The 17,780-nt window shown below is 37.5% G+C and overlaps 1 non-coding gene across 1 annotated transcript in view; it reads right to left on the bottom strand.

The window, feature by feature from the left end:
* Nucleotides 1–17,413, bottom strand: part of LOC109423809 (uncharacterized) — a 37,746-nt gene extending 20,333 nt beyond the window's left edge. The window contains exon 1 of the transcript XR_009997797.1: nt 17,175–17,413. This is a non-coding gene — a transcript (uncharacterized LOC109423809). The remainder of the gene's footprint in view (nt 1–17,174) is intronic.
* Between the last annotated feature and the right edge of the window lie 367 nt (nt 17,414–17,780).

Below are 17,780 nucleotides of genomic sequence, written 5' to 3'. Positions count from 1 at the left end.
CTCCTTCAGAAATACTTCTAGGGAATTCTCCTGGCATACTTACTTGCTGCAATACTTTCGGGAAATCCTCCTGAGATTCATCCAGAAATTCCTCCTGCGATTCCATAAGGGATTCCTCCAATATACTTCTATCGATTCTTTCAAGGAGAACTGTAGGTATTCCTCCAGCCATTTGTTAGAGGAACTACTATTGAAATACCCCGGCTATCCTGATTCTTGGATTTCTCTAGAAATTCCTTCTATGAAACCTCCCGGAATTCTAAGAATTCCTCCAGATAACTGTGAAACTTTAGAAATTATACTACGGATTCTTCTAGAGCATTCTCCTGGTTGTTTTTTCGCTGGGATCTTTCCAGGAAAACTTCCTGCAATTCTTGCAGAAATTTCTTTGATTGTTCTACCACGGATTTCTCCAAGGACTCATCCAGGAATTCCTTCAGAGATTTTACCCAAAGATTCCTCCAGAAATTCCTGCTGAAACTCCTTTTGGCCTTCCTCCAAGGATACCTCAAACAACTTTTCCTGCAGTTCTTCCAGCAATTTCTCCAGAAATTCTTACTAGAATACGTCTATAAATTCTTCTAGTGATTACTATACGAATTCATCCTAGCATTGTGGCTGGAATTCTTCCCGGAAATCTTCATTAGATTCCTTCAGAAATTCCTCCTGCGATTCATTCAGGGCCTTCGTTATAAATTCTTCCAAAATACCTTTACCGGTTCTTCCAGGGACTTCTCTAGGTATTCCAAGGATTTTTTTTGGATTATCATAGGCATTTCCTGTATAATTTCCTCCAGCAATTCCTCCTAGGATTTATGCTGAGATTTTTACAATGATACATCCCAGAATCCTTCTAATAATACCTTCTGAGATTTTTCCTATGATTTTTTTCTGAAGCACTCCGGTAATTCCTCCAGGAATTTTTATCCAAGATATTTTACCCAAGGATTCTCTCATAAGCTTCTCATGCTCTTCCTCCAGGAATTTTAGCTGGATTTCTCAAACTGTTCCTGCTTTGGTTCTTCCAGCAATTCCTCCGAGAACTCCTCCATAAATTCTTACTGAAATTCCTTCCGGTGCCCTTCTTGGGAGTCTTCTAAGAATTTCTCCAGGGATTCCTCCAAAAACTTGCTAGGGTTATTCAAGGCAATCTTCAAAGGAGCCTTGCCTTCAATGTTTCATCCTGGAAATCCTATTGGAAGTTTTTCCTGAGATTTCTCCAAATATTTATCATTGGATTTCTCCAGGAATTCCTCTTGTCTTTCATCCAGGAACTCCTCCTGTGATTCCATTAGCGATTCTTGCTGCCTCTAATGTTTCAGCAATGCCTCCTAGGTCTCCTCCAGAAATTCTTATTGTGATACCTGCAGGAATCCCTCTAGGGATTTCTTCTGGCATTATTGCTGGGATCCTTCTAGGCAATTTTCCTTGGATACTTTCAGAAATGCCTTTGATTCTTCCAGGGATTTTTCTTAAGACTCATCCAGGAGATCCTCTAGAGTTTTAATTCATGGATTACTCCAGAAATTTATCATGATATTACTCCTGGAACTCCCCTTGGCATTCTTCAAGAAATTCCAGCTGAAGAAATCCCAATATAAATCTCTAGAGGAACCCTCAAACGAATTACTTTCTGGAATAGTTGGAATTTCCAGAGAAATCGTAGGAGGTATTGCTAGAAAAATCTCTAGTGATTAATTAATGTAATTAATTAGAAGGCACAGAATATTGCTAATTGACAAATTGAGGGATGGGTGGGATTCGAACCCACGACTCCGTGTTCGCTCGACTACGGCCATTTCTTTGCGATTTCCTTCATCTTGTTTTTTTATTTCTGCGGTAGTTTGATTGGATTTAATATATTTAATTTCTTTGGATTTTTTTTATAATTTCAATTGCTATTCTTCTAAAATTATTTTAGCATTTTTTCAGTTTTTTTTTTAATTCCTCAGGCAGTTTTATCATGATTATTTTTGCAATTCCTTATGATTTAATTCTATTTATATCTATTGCTTCCGAAAATTCAGAAATTCTAAACTGGGCTTGCTTGAAGAAAATCCTATGAAATTCACGGAAAACTTCCCGACAAATTCCCAAAGAAATTACTAGAAAAATTTCCATCAAAATTACCTCTGAACTTTCAAAGTAGTTGCAAAGGAATTCATATAAGAATTACCAGTGGAATTCCTGAAAATATTAAGGCTTTTTTTTAAATGGCTGAATCTAATGTCAAAATAAATTGCCAAGAATTCCTGAATAAAATTTTGAAAGAATTCTAAAAGTAATTGTCGTAGTATCACCGTGACAGAATTTTTAAAGAAACGTCAAAGATTTTTTTTCAAATGAATTTTCGAAGGAAATCGTTAAGAAATTTGCCGAATCAATTTCTAAAGGAATTACTGAAGAAGTATCCAAAGTAATAAATGAAGTTTCCTAAATTTACAAGGAAATTGCTGATAAAATTCCCAAATAAATTTTCAATGCAAGGAATATCGGAATTGCCGAAGGTATTCCAAAAGTTTTTGCTGCAGGAATTCCTTAAATAATTACTGAAGAAATCTAGAAGAAATTTTCTGGAGAATTTTTATTAAAATTATAGAAGCGATTTATAAAGGAATTTCCGAAGAAGTTTTCGGAGGAATTGGCAAAGGAATACCGTATAGCATAGATAATAAAAGTCCAAAAAATCGACGAAAAAAAAAAGAAGAATGATCTGCCGATGACATTTCCAAAAAAAAAATGTGAGGAAGTTCCTAGAGTGATTGTCGAATGAATAACTGACATTAACAAAACACTGCTTGAAGGACTACGAAAAAATTGGCAAATAAACTACCGAAAAAAAATTCAGAGGATTTGCCAATGAAATTAAAGCTAAATAAACTCGTAATGGAAGTGACGAAGATATTTTCAAAGTTATTGCCGATAAAACTTTCAAAAGTTGCGTGGCAGGTGTTTAGTATCAATTTCTAAACATATTACCAAATAAATTCTTAAAGAAATTGCCGAAGGGGATCCAAAGATATTACCGAAGAAATTTGCCAAATCTAAAGGAAATAGTGAGAGATTTGCAAAAGAAGTCTTAATTGAAATAAATTGCAAAACATTTTCCATGTATTATACGCAATCAAGTTATCAAGTTCCCAAACCTCACATCAGTACATCGGTTTGTATTTTCCAAAAAAAAACTGTTCTTTAAAATACAGCGCGTTTAATTTTTCGTTCTATTATTTTCCGCGACGCAGTATATCATTATACTAAGAAATTGAGGGTGGATCGGTATTTCTTTTTATAAAAATAGTAAAATAACCGAGAAGCCACTGAAACTGGCACCCTCTAGGCACCCCCTAAGAAAAAATATTAGATACGCCAATGACCACAATAGGCAAAACTAGTTTATAAATTTGGCGGAATGGAAATATTTTTATTACTTCATATTTTCACTAATTTAAATATAGGAAAGGCCAATCAATAACTTTCACATTTATTCAAACGAGCTCATCCACTTTCACATTATAATTTTACTCGACGAAAGGCTCTGTCGCACCAACAAGGGCTTATAATAATCTAATTAAAAGTGAATCAGATTTTACCGAGATGATTACTAGAGAGCCGTACTACCGAGCGGCAATGATCTGCTTCAACCTGTCTTGTTCGTTCTACATAATTGCAACAATCACCTGGATACATCACCCAGGTGGAACCAGTTATACCGCGCGAGATGATCTAGTTTCTACGGCAAAAGTAAAATCATGTTACCACGGGGCCACTGAATGTAGTGCATCATGCATCTCTCCAGCCAGCAAGTGGGATTGTATCCCACTCATCTGCTCGCCGATGCAGGCATCCGATTGCAATTGGCGGAAGTACGCATTCAGACCGCAAGCGTGCAAATTGCAATGATTTACGATTATCATCAATGAACATGGGTGAGCCACCACGGGCAGCCACAGACGAAAACTGGCAAACACGCCTCGGTGGTAGGACGTGAGCATTCAACACTGCTGACCTATTTCACTGAAATTCATATGCATTTTCTTTCTCTTCCACATTATCGATTTATAATTTATATAGGTATTCAGCGTAAAGTTTATATAAAAATTGATACATAATGGAGGCAACCTGCCGATCACCAATAAGCTCGTATCGTTCGTTAGGAGGTATTGGCGATTCTCCTCAAAACCTTAATTTTTACGCCTAATTTGTTTTGCCAGATGGCTACACGAAGACGCAGAGAGTATCGTGTATAAGCCGAAGTCTCGATCTTGAGGTGAAAACTGTCGAGAGCCCCGACGTCCGGGCGATTTGACGATCTGGCGGGAAAAGTTCAAACGAGTTCAAGCAATCAAATGGTCAGTTGCTTCTTTTTTCGTGAGATGAAGCATCTCCGCGGAAGAGAGTTTAAATCCGTTTTTAATTTCTTTTTACTCACGCTTCGGACTTGTGGATGCAACTCACTTTTATGGCACGATTTACCTTGTAGCGGTATTTCGGATTTGTTTGGTAGATTGAAATTAGCATCAACGAATTACACGCCAATTGGCTACAAGCACCGCGTATCGACAGATGCACAAACTTACAAAAGGAAGTTGTGCAAGTGATGCTGCAATGATTCGAAGTGTGAAGCCTAGAGTTTATGCAAGTGACGAAATTCCCCAACTATGTGATGTCCGGGTATAACCAAATAAAGTCAGTTAATCAATTTTGGTTTGCATACAACTTTTTCTACTTGTTGTTTGTTGACGAATGCAAAACTAGCTCTGACTTTCTTTGGTTCTTCTCCTTAGGCAACATATATGGTCCGCAACATCTATGATCCGCAAGAAAAGCATCAAGTAGTACTGTGAAATTTCGACCGATCTTTTTTTCGAATGTCGTTCACAAAGTGCTATCTCAGAGTATCTTTATTTGTCTATCACTCTAAAGCAACTGCGTTGGGAAGTTATTGATTCGGCTACTTCGAAAGCCGGTCAACAATAGACCTGATCTTTACCCTACGGGAAATCCTTGCTCAAATGGACCCGTACAATGCGTCAATAAAACTCTAAGATTGCCCCGGAAAATTCCCGATAAAGTTCCTCGTGACACTTTTTTAAGCGTTTTTCCGACAGATTCAATTAAAAATTACAGCTGCAAAAGCCTCCAGGTGTCTGTTACATAGGAAATTCCCCTCGAATTTTGATTATTTTGATATTTCTTCAGAAGATCCTCAACCGAAACAAGAATACCTTGAACAGTAACTCCGATTTGAAATCTATACCTCTTCCCAAAAGTTAAGTTCATAAGGTTGAAAAATGCATTTTTAAATTTTGAAAAAAATTTTGATTTTTGAAGTTTATACGAAAAAAACACCTTCTTGTGAGCAACTGATTTTTTCAGATTTTTATACCTTTATTTTGATACTTAAAAACAATTTCAAGGAGTTTTTTTTAATTATCTTTTTACATCTGAGCAACAGCTTGACAGGTGTGCTCAGTACGAAATCCGTCAAAGTTCAGCGGTTCGCTACTCCGATACAAACTTCAAATTGATTTTTAAATACGTCGGGCAGCAAAACCCATGAAAATTAAAATTTCGACCCGGCCGGATGAGCGTGTAAATTTAGAATATGAAATTAGTTCAATAGGGTAGAAGCTTCAGTTTTGGCCAGCCCGGAGTTTTGGCCATAGTGCGGTATTCAGCCTGCTACGATCTAAATCGATCTAAAAAATTTATTGTTTATTAGTAGATTCCAATGTAATATGATGATTAAAGCTATGAAAACCATATATTTTGATAAAAACTAGAAGAAAAAAATAATTTTCCTTAAAAAATCAGCTCTTATATGTCTATTTTGGCCAGGGTGCTTCTAATTTGGCCACTCCAATAAGAAATACACGTGATTGGCCAAAATAGAAACCAAAGTTGAGAATATGGCCAAAACAGCGGCAATGCTTCTATTTTGGCCAGTGCCACTTTTAATACAAAAATCAAGTATTAACTTGATTTCTCCATTAACTTCTTATAAAGTATAAATTGTTGTTTCCATGGGATTATTGGTTATTTTTATAAAAATGATTTCTCTTAGACTAGCCAAAACCGGTACTCGCACCCTACAGCTATAGAGAAGCCAATTAAGACTACACAAGCCCTTCACCTTATATGAGAAAAGATTGTTGTTCATTCACCTGGACATTTTTTTCCAAGTGTCATAGAGAATTGCTTTACCACTGGTACTCCTGGGACAGTCTATCAGCTACAAATTTGTCGAAAGACTGTATTCAAATGGCATGCCTCATTAGGCGCTGTCTATAAAGTACGTAGACTCAATTTCGCAAATCTCAGACAACCCCCCCCCCCCTACCCCCCTCTTAGACTTTCCTATACTAATTTTTCGAAATTTGTATGGACCGCAGACTTTGGCCTGAAACCCCCATTCCCCCCCCCCCCCCCCCACGAGTCTACGTAGATTATAGACAGGTCCTTATTTAGTTACCGATTTTTATCTAGAATGAACATCTTTACTCATAGATTAAATAAAGTAGCCATGATTTGGTTATCTATATGCAGCAATGTTGCCTGCAAGACAGTGTAAGGAACATTGTTAAAAACTTTGAAAAGCTCGTCCAGTTTAAAATTTTAAGCAAATGAGCTCAAATTCTAAGAGGAGGTATAAGGACTGTATTGTTAATTATGAGAACACCTTTGAGGCTCTGTATTAAAAAGACTAAGTCTTATTTTGACAACTGCTGTGTGTTTGTGTTGCTACACAGTTAGAAAAATTCTCCGATCTCGGTAATATTTCACCAAAATCTCAACCGTTAAGTTTGCTTTACAGGAAAAATTCGGTAAAGGTAGCAACTTTTACCGAAACTCGTTAGAGTTTGACAGATAAACGATAACATTTTACCGAAATATGGTAATTTTTCACAGAATTTCGTTAATAGTAGTTTACGCAACAAGGTGCAGAATGACGATTTTTACAGCACGAGTCGAACAGTGCTGTAAAAATCGAGTTCTGCACCGAACTGCATACAACGTTTTTTGCAATTTTATAAATTGCCACTTGACAATAGTTTTTACAACATGTTTTCATCAAACTGCACACTGATGTTCATAGCCATGTTTAAGAAAGTCTGATCATCGCAGATTACACTATGCAGTTGTCACAATTTTTCAAACCTACGTCCAGAAAGCACCAAGAAGTTGAAAACTGCTGAAAACAGTGCGGTAATGGATCATTACGCAACGCAAATCAGTGCTGTAATGAACCATTACAGCACTGCTGATTGGATGTGCGAAAGTAGGCCTTTTCCTGTCAGATTTGCGTGAGGTAAAACAGCCTATTACGATGAGAAATTGCAAAAAAATCCATTACCGAACGCTCAGCGGTTGAGATTTCGGTAAAAAAAATACCGAACGCGATTAGCTGTGAGCGTTGTAAACAAAAGAAAACCTTCATTAAAAGTTAAAGTTTTTCCTCAAGTGGAACAATGCGAGTGTTTACGGAAGAGAAGCGAAAATCGATTGTGATTCAGGTGGAGCGGACCTGGTGTAATGGTTAGAACACATGACTATCACGCCGAGGACCTGGGATCGAATCCCACTCCCGACAAACTTGCAAAATGTGAGTTCTTCCTTCGGAAGGTAAGTAAGGCGTGGGTAACGAGATGAACTAGCCTGAGGCTAAAAATCTCGTTAATACAGATATAAAAAAAAGATTGTGATTCAGGTGCGTCCAAGTCAAATTTGGGCAGCAAAATTTGCAAAATCTTCAAAGGAAAAAAAGAGGGTACACAGTTAGAAAAAATCACCGACTTCAGTAATGTTTCACCGAAATCTCAACCGTTAAGTTTGCTTTACAGGAAAAACTCGGTAAAGGTAGCAACTTTTACTGAAACTCGTTAGACAGATAAACGATAACATTTTACCGAAATTTGGTAATTTTTCACAGAATTTCGTTATAAATCCATTACCGAACGCGATTAGCTGTGCAGTCAAATTCTGGCGGTTTATGTGAAAACCCGGGCTCGGAAACAGTACGACGATGTTTTGAGCAAAAAGTACATGTGCGCAGTCATGGATGATGAAACGTATGTCAAATTGGACAACAAGGCACTTCCAGGGGTACAGTTTTTCACTGTGTAGCGAGGCACTGATGTTCCGAATTCGGAGAAATCGATTTTTTGCGAAAAAGTTGGGAAAATGTGTTAGTTTGTCAAGCAATTTGTCAAAGTGGTATGAAATCATCACCTTTCTTTACCGTCCCAAATATGAACGTCGAAATATACCGGAAGAAATGTCTCCAGAAACCAATTCTGCCACTCATCTGAAAGCACAAAGGTCCTACATTAGTTTGGTCAGATTTGGCATCCTGCCACTATGCGCGTGACACCTTTAACTAGTATGAAGAAAAAAATGTCCAATTTTTGGAAAAAGCAATGAATCCTTCAAATTGCCGAATAAGTGGTGAGGAGTAAAAACAATTTCTTAAATCAACCCAGTGTATATTTATCTAGTTTAAAATTTTATAAAAAGAAAAACATTCAAATTTTAGCCAAAAATATTCAAATTCTGAGATGGAATATACTATTTCAATAATTACTACAACAAAGACTCATCACATAGCATAATACATCACATCTACTTATTCAATGATAGCACCACTAGACTGCTCATGATCTTTTGAAGAACTTTGCCGATGAAAACGCTTTAATATCCGCATCATATCGCGAGATATAGTAGTTCAAGCCTTTACTTTTTCACTAGCACCACATGGTGGCGAAGTTTCTAACTAATTGGTACATTGCCAGATTGCTTTTGACTTCCTGAAGAACTTTGCTGAAGACGGGACTTTTTTATCTGCTGTGGGTGCCAGGGGTGCCAGGCCCATATAGCCGAGGCGGTAAACGCACGGGTATTCAGCATGACCATGCTGAGGGTGACGGGTTCGATTCCCGGTCGGTCCAGGATCTTTTCGTAAAGGAAATTTCCTTGACTTCCTTGGGCATAGAGTATCTTCGTGCCTGCCACACGATATACACATGCAAAATGGTCATTGGCAGAGGAAGCTCTCAGTTAATAACTGTGGAAGTGCTCATAGAACACTAAGCTGAGAAGCAGGCTTTGTCCCAGTGAGGACGTTACGCCAAGAAGAAGAAGAATATCTTCAGATATCGCGTGCTGCTACTGGCGAGTCTACATAGCAACTATTTCTGCATAGTACCTCTATCGGCCAAACCGCTAAATAATTGGAAGTTAGCTGGTATGCATGGTAGATCTATTCTAGCACTATATTTTTTCCGAAGAAAGTGTGGCGCTATCTTGGGATACGCCTGAGATATACGCCCACACCCCCTATTGGGCGAAATCCATAAGCTTTGGGATTCCTACAACACGAACTACCGTGAAATAGGTATCCGCGTAATAAGAGATTGTGTAGAAGGAATCCGTCTAGTATGCGTTTTGCATGTATACTAGCGTGGGTAATCGGAACCGTTTTCACAGATCAAAGGTTTTTTGGTTCCATTTTGGGTCCTGAGTATCTGTGCAAAATTTGAGCACAACCGGTTGCGTCTACACTTTTCTTCAATCGCTTAACCTAATTTATAGCTCTATTGTCCACTAGGGCACTGCGTGAGCGATTCCAATTGGCCGGGGTTCTGCTAAACCGAACTAAGAGCCAAAAAGTTTATTCCGAGATAATTAAGCTTCAAGTTCAACCACTCAGAAATAAACAACAGCTAAGATTATTTGAAACTTTTTCGCACACATGTAACTTACAAGCCTTTATTAACCATCAGAGATGAAGAAAACGTGTAAATTATTTAAAATCATTGATATAATACCATTTAATTTCTCAGTACTTTGCACTCAGTTCACTCTGGCTGAACAAAAACATTGGAATATGGTTTATAGTTCAGTGTGGCTGACTGTATTTCTTTGTTTCAGAGAAAACCAGTCGGAATGTGATAAAAAAAATCTCGATTTTTCAGTGTCTATGAAGTTGAAATCGATATTACTCACAATCCTTTACATGAATCAGAGAGGACGCGTAGTATGGTAGCACAAAGGTCTCAAAATAGTGTGAAATGTAAACGGCGGAAGCCCTCCCAGCTCAGCCCTTCCCATCTATGTTTTATTATAGGCGGTGCATGAGCAAGCACAGAACAAGAGTGATTATGTCAAATGATGTCCTTGCATGTCCTGAGGTCCTGAGATGTGAAAATGGAGCAATTTGTGTACTTCAAATTTATATTGGTCGAAGAAAACCATGAAAATGATCTGCCAAAGTGTACTAAGACAAAAAAAAAATCGAAAATAATAAAGAGATTCGAACTTGGGTCCTTTAAGTGATAACCAAGCACGTTACCTCTAGGTCATTTTACTTAGCTGAAGGTCAGTTGTTAAGTCTGAATCAAGTTCTAAACATTCTTCTCTAGCATGGTTTTCGTGAAAACGCCATTTTTCGATCAGCCAAAGCGAACCAAGTGTTTGATTTTTTTTCAAGCTTTATTATTCTTATTAGCCTTGTTGTTCAATGACGGCTCCTGGGTTAAATAATCAGTATGAGGTGTATCAGCATAACGCATGTATTCAAAGCCAGTTCATCTTTGTATTGTTGAGAATAAATTGATTTTTAAATGCAGTGGATTTGGTTCGGTCTGGCTGACTGTGATTTGGAAAAATGGCGATCAACGCCATCGAAATCCAAATCGATCCTCCAACACCCGTATTTTTGATTACGTGTTAAATTCTCTCACAGATTGTTACTATGAGTCGGTTAGAAGTTAGAAATCTGACAGCGATGAGGAAAACTTGAAATGTTCATCATTTGGACCAAAACTAAAATATTTCGCTGATTCTATGGAATGGTTTACAGTTCACTCTGGCTGGATGCAATTTTAATTTTTGTATGTTCTTCCAAACAGAAATTTTGAATTTACTCCACGAAGAGCTGTCCGAATTACTGGATTTTTACACGAAAAGAAGATCATCATATTCTTCATGTAATGGTTGAGAAAACTCAATTTTTCAAAAAATGGTCTTTGGTTCGGTTTAGCAGAACCCCGACCAATTGGAAGCTGTACTACATACACTTTGTACAGCGCCTAAATGTATTCTGTTCTAATTCTGCCATTGCACTGCTTTCACTTTCTACCCTATCATGGTAGAATGATGAACACGAGGATGTTAGTTGTTCCTGCTTCCAGTCCGATTGGGGGTCCATTATGGGTTACCGTTCGCCGATGTCCAAGTATCCGGCTTACGTCGCTAAGCCGGGTAGGTGAGGAAATCGGCCCTAAGAGTATTTCTTTGTGCCACAGTTCATATAAAAAGTTGTCTTATGCCCCCTGTTTCGGTTGGATTGTTGATGCTGATTGTTTTCCATCCGAATTTGTTGGTTGTATGAAACTTCCTTAAGCAAGGCAGAGCCGACCCGAAGAGAGTATATCCAGGGGGCGAGCCGAGCTCTCTTTACATTCTTTGTAATCGGGAAGACGATGCGGCGTGTTAGAAGGTGAAAACTGGTTAAAGAACTAATCTGTACGTTGAGGATACGGTGAAAGTTCTTCAACTACAGCATGATCCGTTTTTGAGTACGAAGAAGTCTTTGAATATCAAAAAGCTAACTATGTCAATATAAAGCGTAGACTAGACAATATAAACTGGCAATCAACACTACGGAATGAAGGAAATGTCGAAAATGCTGTAAATCTTTTTTACAACATTATTTTCAAAATTATTCATGACGAAGTCCCTAAAAAGAAAAAAAGACGTAATGCCAATTTTAAATATCCCGTCTGGTATAATAAACAAATAAAAAATTTGAAAAATCGCAAACAGAAAGCGCATAAAATTTACAAAAAAAATAATTGCGATGAAAATTTGGAAAAATATTTAGACATTGCTAATCAACTAAATTTTGCCATTGACACCGCATTTGAAGAGTACAATGCCAAAACTGAAAATGAAATAAAGTCTTGCCCTAAGAATTTCTTCAATTACGTAAAAACTAATCTTAAATCTGACAATTTTCCATCTTCTATGAATCTTGATGAACACGTAGGCAACAATCCAGACGAAATATGCAACCTATTTGCATCATTTTTCCAAGAAATTTACACCACCTTTTCAGATCATGACCGTGACCGAGACTTTTTTGAATATATCCCTGAATTTCCTGTGGAAATAACTCACAATGAAGTGACGGTACACGAAATCTTGAACGCACTTAAAAATTAGATGCTTCTAAAGGTGCTGGATCCGACGGTCTTCCTCCAGTATTTTTGAAGAATCTAGCTATGGAGCTCACCACGCCACTATTTTGGCTATTTAAAAAATCTCTCGAAACAGGTATCTTCCCCAAATCATGGAAAAGCTCTTTTTTGGTACCTATTTTCAAATCTGGCAAAAAATCTGACATACGTAATTACCGTGGAATTGCCATTATCTCGTGCATTCCTAAATTATTCGAAGCAATAATCAATAAAAATATATTTGCTCAAATTAAGAATAGAATAACGCACATGCAACATGGATTCTATAAAGGGCGCTCAACCGCTACAAATTTATTGGAATTCATTAACTTTTCATTGACTGCAATGGATAATGGCAATCACGTAGAAGCTCTTTACACTGACTTTAGCAAGGCATTCGACCGCATTGATATTCCAATGCTACTCTTCAAATTGCAAAAAATGGGTATAGAACCCCGACTTCTTAAATGGCTTGAATCGTACCTTACAAACCGCCAACAAATAATAAAAGTCAAAGGAAAAACATCACATCCCATTCAAGTCACTTCAGGAGTGCCTCAAGGTTCCCATCTGGGCCCTCTTTTATTTATTCTTTACATTAACGACATTTCCTTCATCCTGAAGAAAACAAAAGTGCTTATTTATGCCGACGATATGAAACTATATATGGAAATAAGGAATCAAGAAGACATCAACATATTTCAGAATGAAATTCGCATATTCCACACATGGTGTTCGAAAAACCTACTACAATTAAACATCAAAAAGTGTAATTTAATATCATTCAGCAGAAAACGAAACACACCAAACATATCAATTTCCTTAGGAGATCAGTATGTGGAAAAATGTAGTAGAGTTAGGGATTTAGGAGTAATCTTAGATTCTAAACTTAATTTCAATGACCACTACAATACCATTATACATAGGGCAAATAACATGCTTGGCTTCATAAAACGCTTTAGCTTTAATTTTGACGACCCCTACACAATAAAAACATTATATGTTGCCTATGTTAGGTCAATTCTGGAATATTGTAACATTGTCTGGTCCCCATTTCAAAGTAAGCATATCGATCGAATAGAATCAGTACAAAAGCAATTTCTATTATATGCTCTTCGAAAATTAGGTTGGACTACATTTCCTCTTCCATCTTATGAAGCGCGCTGTAGGCTTATCAATATTCAAACACTGAAACAGTGTCGTGAAACTGCAATGGTTTTATTTGTTAACGACATCGTTTCGCAGCGAATTGATTCAACTGAAATCTTATCAAAATTAAACTTTTACATACCCTCACGGCAATTGCGAAATCGACACTTGTTTAAAACTACCCATAGTCGCACAAACTATGCCAAAAATGAACCTTTGAATCAAATCATGAACATTTATAATCAACACTGTGAAACTATTGACTTAACTATGTCGCGGCATAATTTAAAGAAATATTTTAACACTATAAGAAATAACATCAGTAGTAGTACTTAAAATATTTAAAAAGCACAAATTATACACACATCCATCAGCATACACTATTTATATATTTTCTTATATGTATTTTATTAACAATATGTACTATAGCTTTAAGAAATGAAACAAAAACTGTATGTATATGTACTAGTCTACGTTGTTTGACGAAACTGAATAAATAAAATAAATAAATAAATGATCAATATCTATACACATATCGACAAACGATAAACCGTATGAACTGAGCAAAACTTTTATCGAATAAATCTACAATGAGTTGCCGAAGTATTGGAAACTCAAACACTCCGGTTGATGGAGAGAGCTTTTTTCCATACAATCATTGGATCATTCACTCCGCTTCTAATGATAACGGCCTGAGACTGCAGAGAAATGGCAATCAGCCGCACCTACTTGGCACGTACCCAAATGACGAAGCTTGCAACTGTTAAGACCATATTCTGGAGAACGGAGAATACTTCTCGGGTATTTTTGGTGTGAAGACCATCAGAGGATGAAACTTTGACTCTGATCATTATCTCGTTGATTTTAGCGTTTCAACATTTAGCGTTTTCCAGCAGGGCAGATGAGTACCGCCAGATGCTTGACCATGCTAAGACCATATTCTGGAGAACGGAGAATACTTCTCGGATATCTTTGGTGTGAAGACCTTCAGAGGATGAAACTTTGACTCTGATCATTATCTCGTTGATATTGGCGTTTCAACATTTAGCGTTTTCCAGCAGGGCAGATGAGTACCGCCAGATGCTTGATAAGCGTAAAAGAGGAACAAAGACGACAACCTCAACAAACTATGGGGATCAATCCATGAAAAAGTGAGCACATCAGCGCGGGAAGCGGTATAAGTGCTGCTCAGAAACGATCGCTCAAATTAGGTTAGGTGATTAAACAATAAAAAAACGAAGTCATGGTGAAGACTACAAGTGGTACTCGAGGTACGCGCATCTGTCTGATGATAAGCATTAGATGGCGGAATTAAAAGGTACAAAATTGATTAGACTGAATTAGACTCAATGGAAAGTGGTTCGAATTGTTGGTACAAGATCTGAAAAATTTCTGAAATATTCATTAGAGGATTGTTTTTTTTTTGTTTTTTTAACGTTTATTTTAACATTTAGCTAGTTCTACACTTATTGAAACATTGTCTTTTTGTTTTGCTTTTATTGAAATATAAAATTATTGAGAAAACATCCTATTCAACAATTTTTAGTTGAAATTTTGATTTTCGAACTGTAAAATAATGTTGGTAAAGGCTCGCTCATCAAATTCAAATCTAGTTTTGCTTCTGAAATGCATTCATCACAGCAAAATAGAGCCCCATATGATTTTAGCCTGATCTATCAGTTCGGCTCCATTCCCACCAGTATCAACGGCTTTCACGATGATTGAACGAGAAAATCTTCCTGTTCGAGTTTGTTATAATGCAATAGAAATTATTGTGCAATATCATCTCCGTCTTCATAACCCATGCCTCGATAAAGCTGATAATTTAACTATAACTTGTTAACATCTTACATTTCAAATGTACGTTAAGAATAATTTTTGAGTTATGTTTTTGTCATCGAAAAAAATACATTTCTTCATAATTGAAAACTTTGATAAAATGTAAAATGATAGTTCCACAAACTCGATACACAGATAAAAATAATGAGGTTTACACTTCATTTTAGTCATGTAAACTTAGTGTTATGATGGTTTACATGATATATCATGTAAATTTGTGTTATATGTCATGTAAACTCTCAGAGTCATGCTGAATTACATGACATATAATGGAAGTTTACATGATATTTCATGAACATTACATGATATGTCATGTAAACTTCTGCGATATCCCACGCTCCAATTATGTGCATCATATAGCACAGAATTTTACACTCTTTTTTCGATCTGTGTAGACTTTCATCAATCTGACGCAAAATCGTATTCCAATGATTGAAAGATATTATATTCAGTCAAAAATTTAAAATTGATTCACTACAACGCAAAATATTTGAATGTTAGTAATCTCCAAGCTTTGAAACATTGTAAATCTCGATTTGTAAGACCCCTAGAGCCAGAGCCACAGCTGTAAAGGCGTGAGTCTTCAGCATGACCTTGCTGACGATGACGGGTTCGATCCCCGATCGGTCCAGGAACTTCCCGTAATGAAGATTTTCTTGAATACCTTGGACATAGAGTATCTTCGTGCCTGATACACGATATACAAATGCAAAATGGTCATTGGCAGAAGGGGCTCTCGGAAGAAGAAGTGAATTTGATTTTCATATATGGTGAAAGCACTAGACCTCGCCACTGCTCTAGTCTTCGCCCCTTCCATACAAATTTAATTTCTTATGTATGAAGTTTCGAAGATTAGAACAGAATTTCGGGGACGAAGCACGTTTCCCAAATCAACACTTGATTATGTATGAAAGTTTTTGGCCGTTCATATATTTCGTTCAATTTTGTCTCTGATTTGTTTTGTCTCTTTAGACACTGACTCGAATGAAGTGAAACAGAAGTTATAGGTAACACACAGTTGCAAATCACCATTTTTAAGAGAAATAATTCATGGAGCTGAATGTAACTGTTCTGCAAATGGTATCCAAGTACAGCTGGATATTTAACACAGCTTGAGCGTTAAAAAGTACTGCAGATAGAATGCTCTCACGTGATAACTGTGATACCATGTTCAGCAGTTCTAAAAAAACGAGACACCGTTCCATCCACTGTACCAAACTAGAGCACCATTTTTCTTCATCTTTCTAATTTCTAGGTTAATTGATTCGGTCTACAGCGAGCTCAGTTATTATCGTATTATCATTCATCGTACACATTTCTCCCAACAATGGATCATTGAGCAAGCCTGAGAACCACTTTCGTTTGGCAACCGCCTCCACCTTGCAAACCAGCAAACAAGTAACTTCAACCACCGAAGCGACGAACCCGCGCGACGGAAACTGGTTTCCAATGTCGACATTAAAACGACAGGAATTGAATTAAGTTTCACTTTCCCGAATTTCCAGCATTCCTCTGCGGACGTCGTCAAAATTCACATCGAACCTTCAAACGGAGCTCATTAGCTTATTTCCAATGACTTTCGGTTTGTCTTCTCACCGCCAATGCTATACAATGTCCGATACCAATTAAAATAACAGTTTCTCACTCAGGTTGACCTAAAAACACATTTCACTAGACGAGTTTGTCATTCGTCACCATTTCCGTGCATTCCACGTTGTCTCCCGATTGCTTGCTGCTGGTGAGCTCATTTTGCGAAACAAGTCAGAGAGGAGTCTCCGGTTGTCCATTTTCACTCAAGTGTCCGTTGAAAGTAGCACACGATTTGCATATTTTTTTTCTAAGGGTATTTTGGACGGTTTTGTGTTTCTTATCATCCGGGGTAGTCAGTCGTGGTCCCGTTTACAAAAGAATTTGAAACTTATCCTAGCACAACGGAACACAAATGCTTACCAAGAACACTAGATAATTCATCTTGGCCATTTAATCCTTGCTGGATCGGATGCTCTAATTAGCTTAGCGGGACGATTTTGTCGCTCACTCACACACTTGCGGAAGTCGTACTTCCTGAAACAACACACGACCAACGCGCAGCCCGTTGTGAACGGCTCGGAATCTGAAAGAGTACTGTTTTTCTAGCGCGTGTGGTGGCCACCTGAAACAGATGGTGAAAGAAGAAATTTCCCGTGTAGGCTGTTCACCTTTCTTCGTCGTTCTCTTTCTCCTGTGCGAACGAATCGAGTGGTGTACACTTGTTGGGTTGGGGATAGTCTGTATAAGCAGCGTTTTGCCAGGTTTGGGCACTGCCGTGCCGGAATAGTGGTGGACTGGTGGGACATACCCATAATGGATTTCGGAAGAGGGCATACCTGCGGCAGCAGCTTCTTCCAGGTGCAAGGTGAAGGTTTTTGTTTTGATTCTTCACGCTAATGATTCGCACGTGAAAAAGCAACCTGATGTATGTATGCCTACAAGCAATAAAATTAAATACCTCTGCTTGCGAAGATGGGGCTTTGAAATGCTTGTGGAGTGGAGCTTGCTGCAAAGAAAGCAATTGTA

This window comes from Aedes albopictus, chromosome 2 (assembly GCF_035046485.1).
Source record: "Aedes albopictus strain Foshan chromosome 2, AalbF5, whole genome shotgun sequence".
Taxonomy (NCBI): Eukaryota; Metazoa; Arthropoda; class Insecta; order Diptera; family Culicidae; genus Aedes; species Aedes albopictus.
Note: the sequence above shows the minus strand (reverse complement) of the source record. Positions and strands in the feature narration are given on the sequence as shown.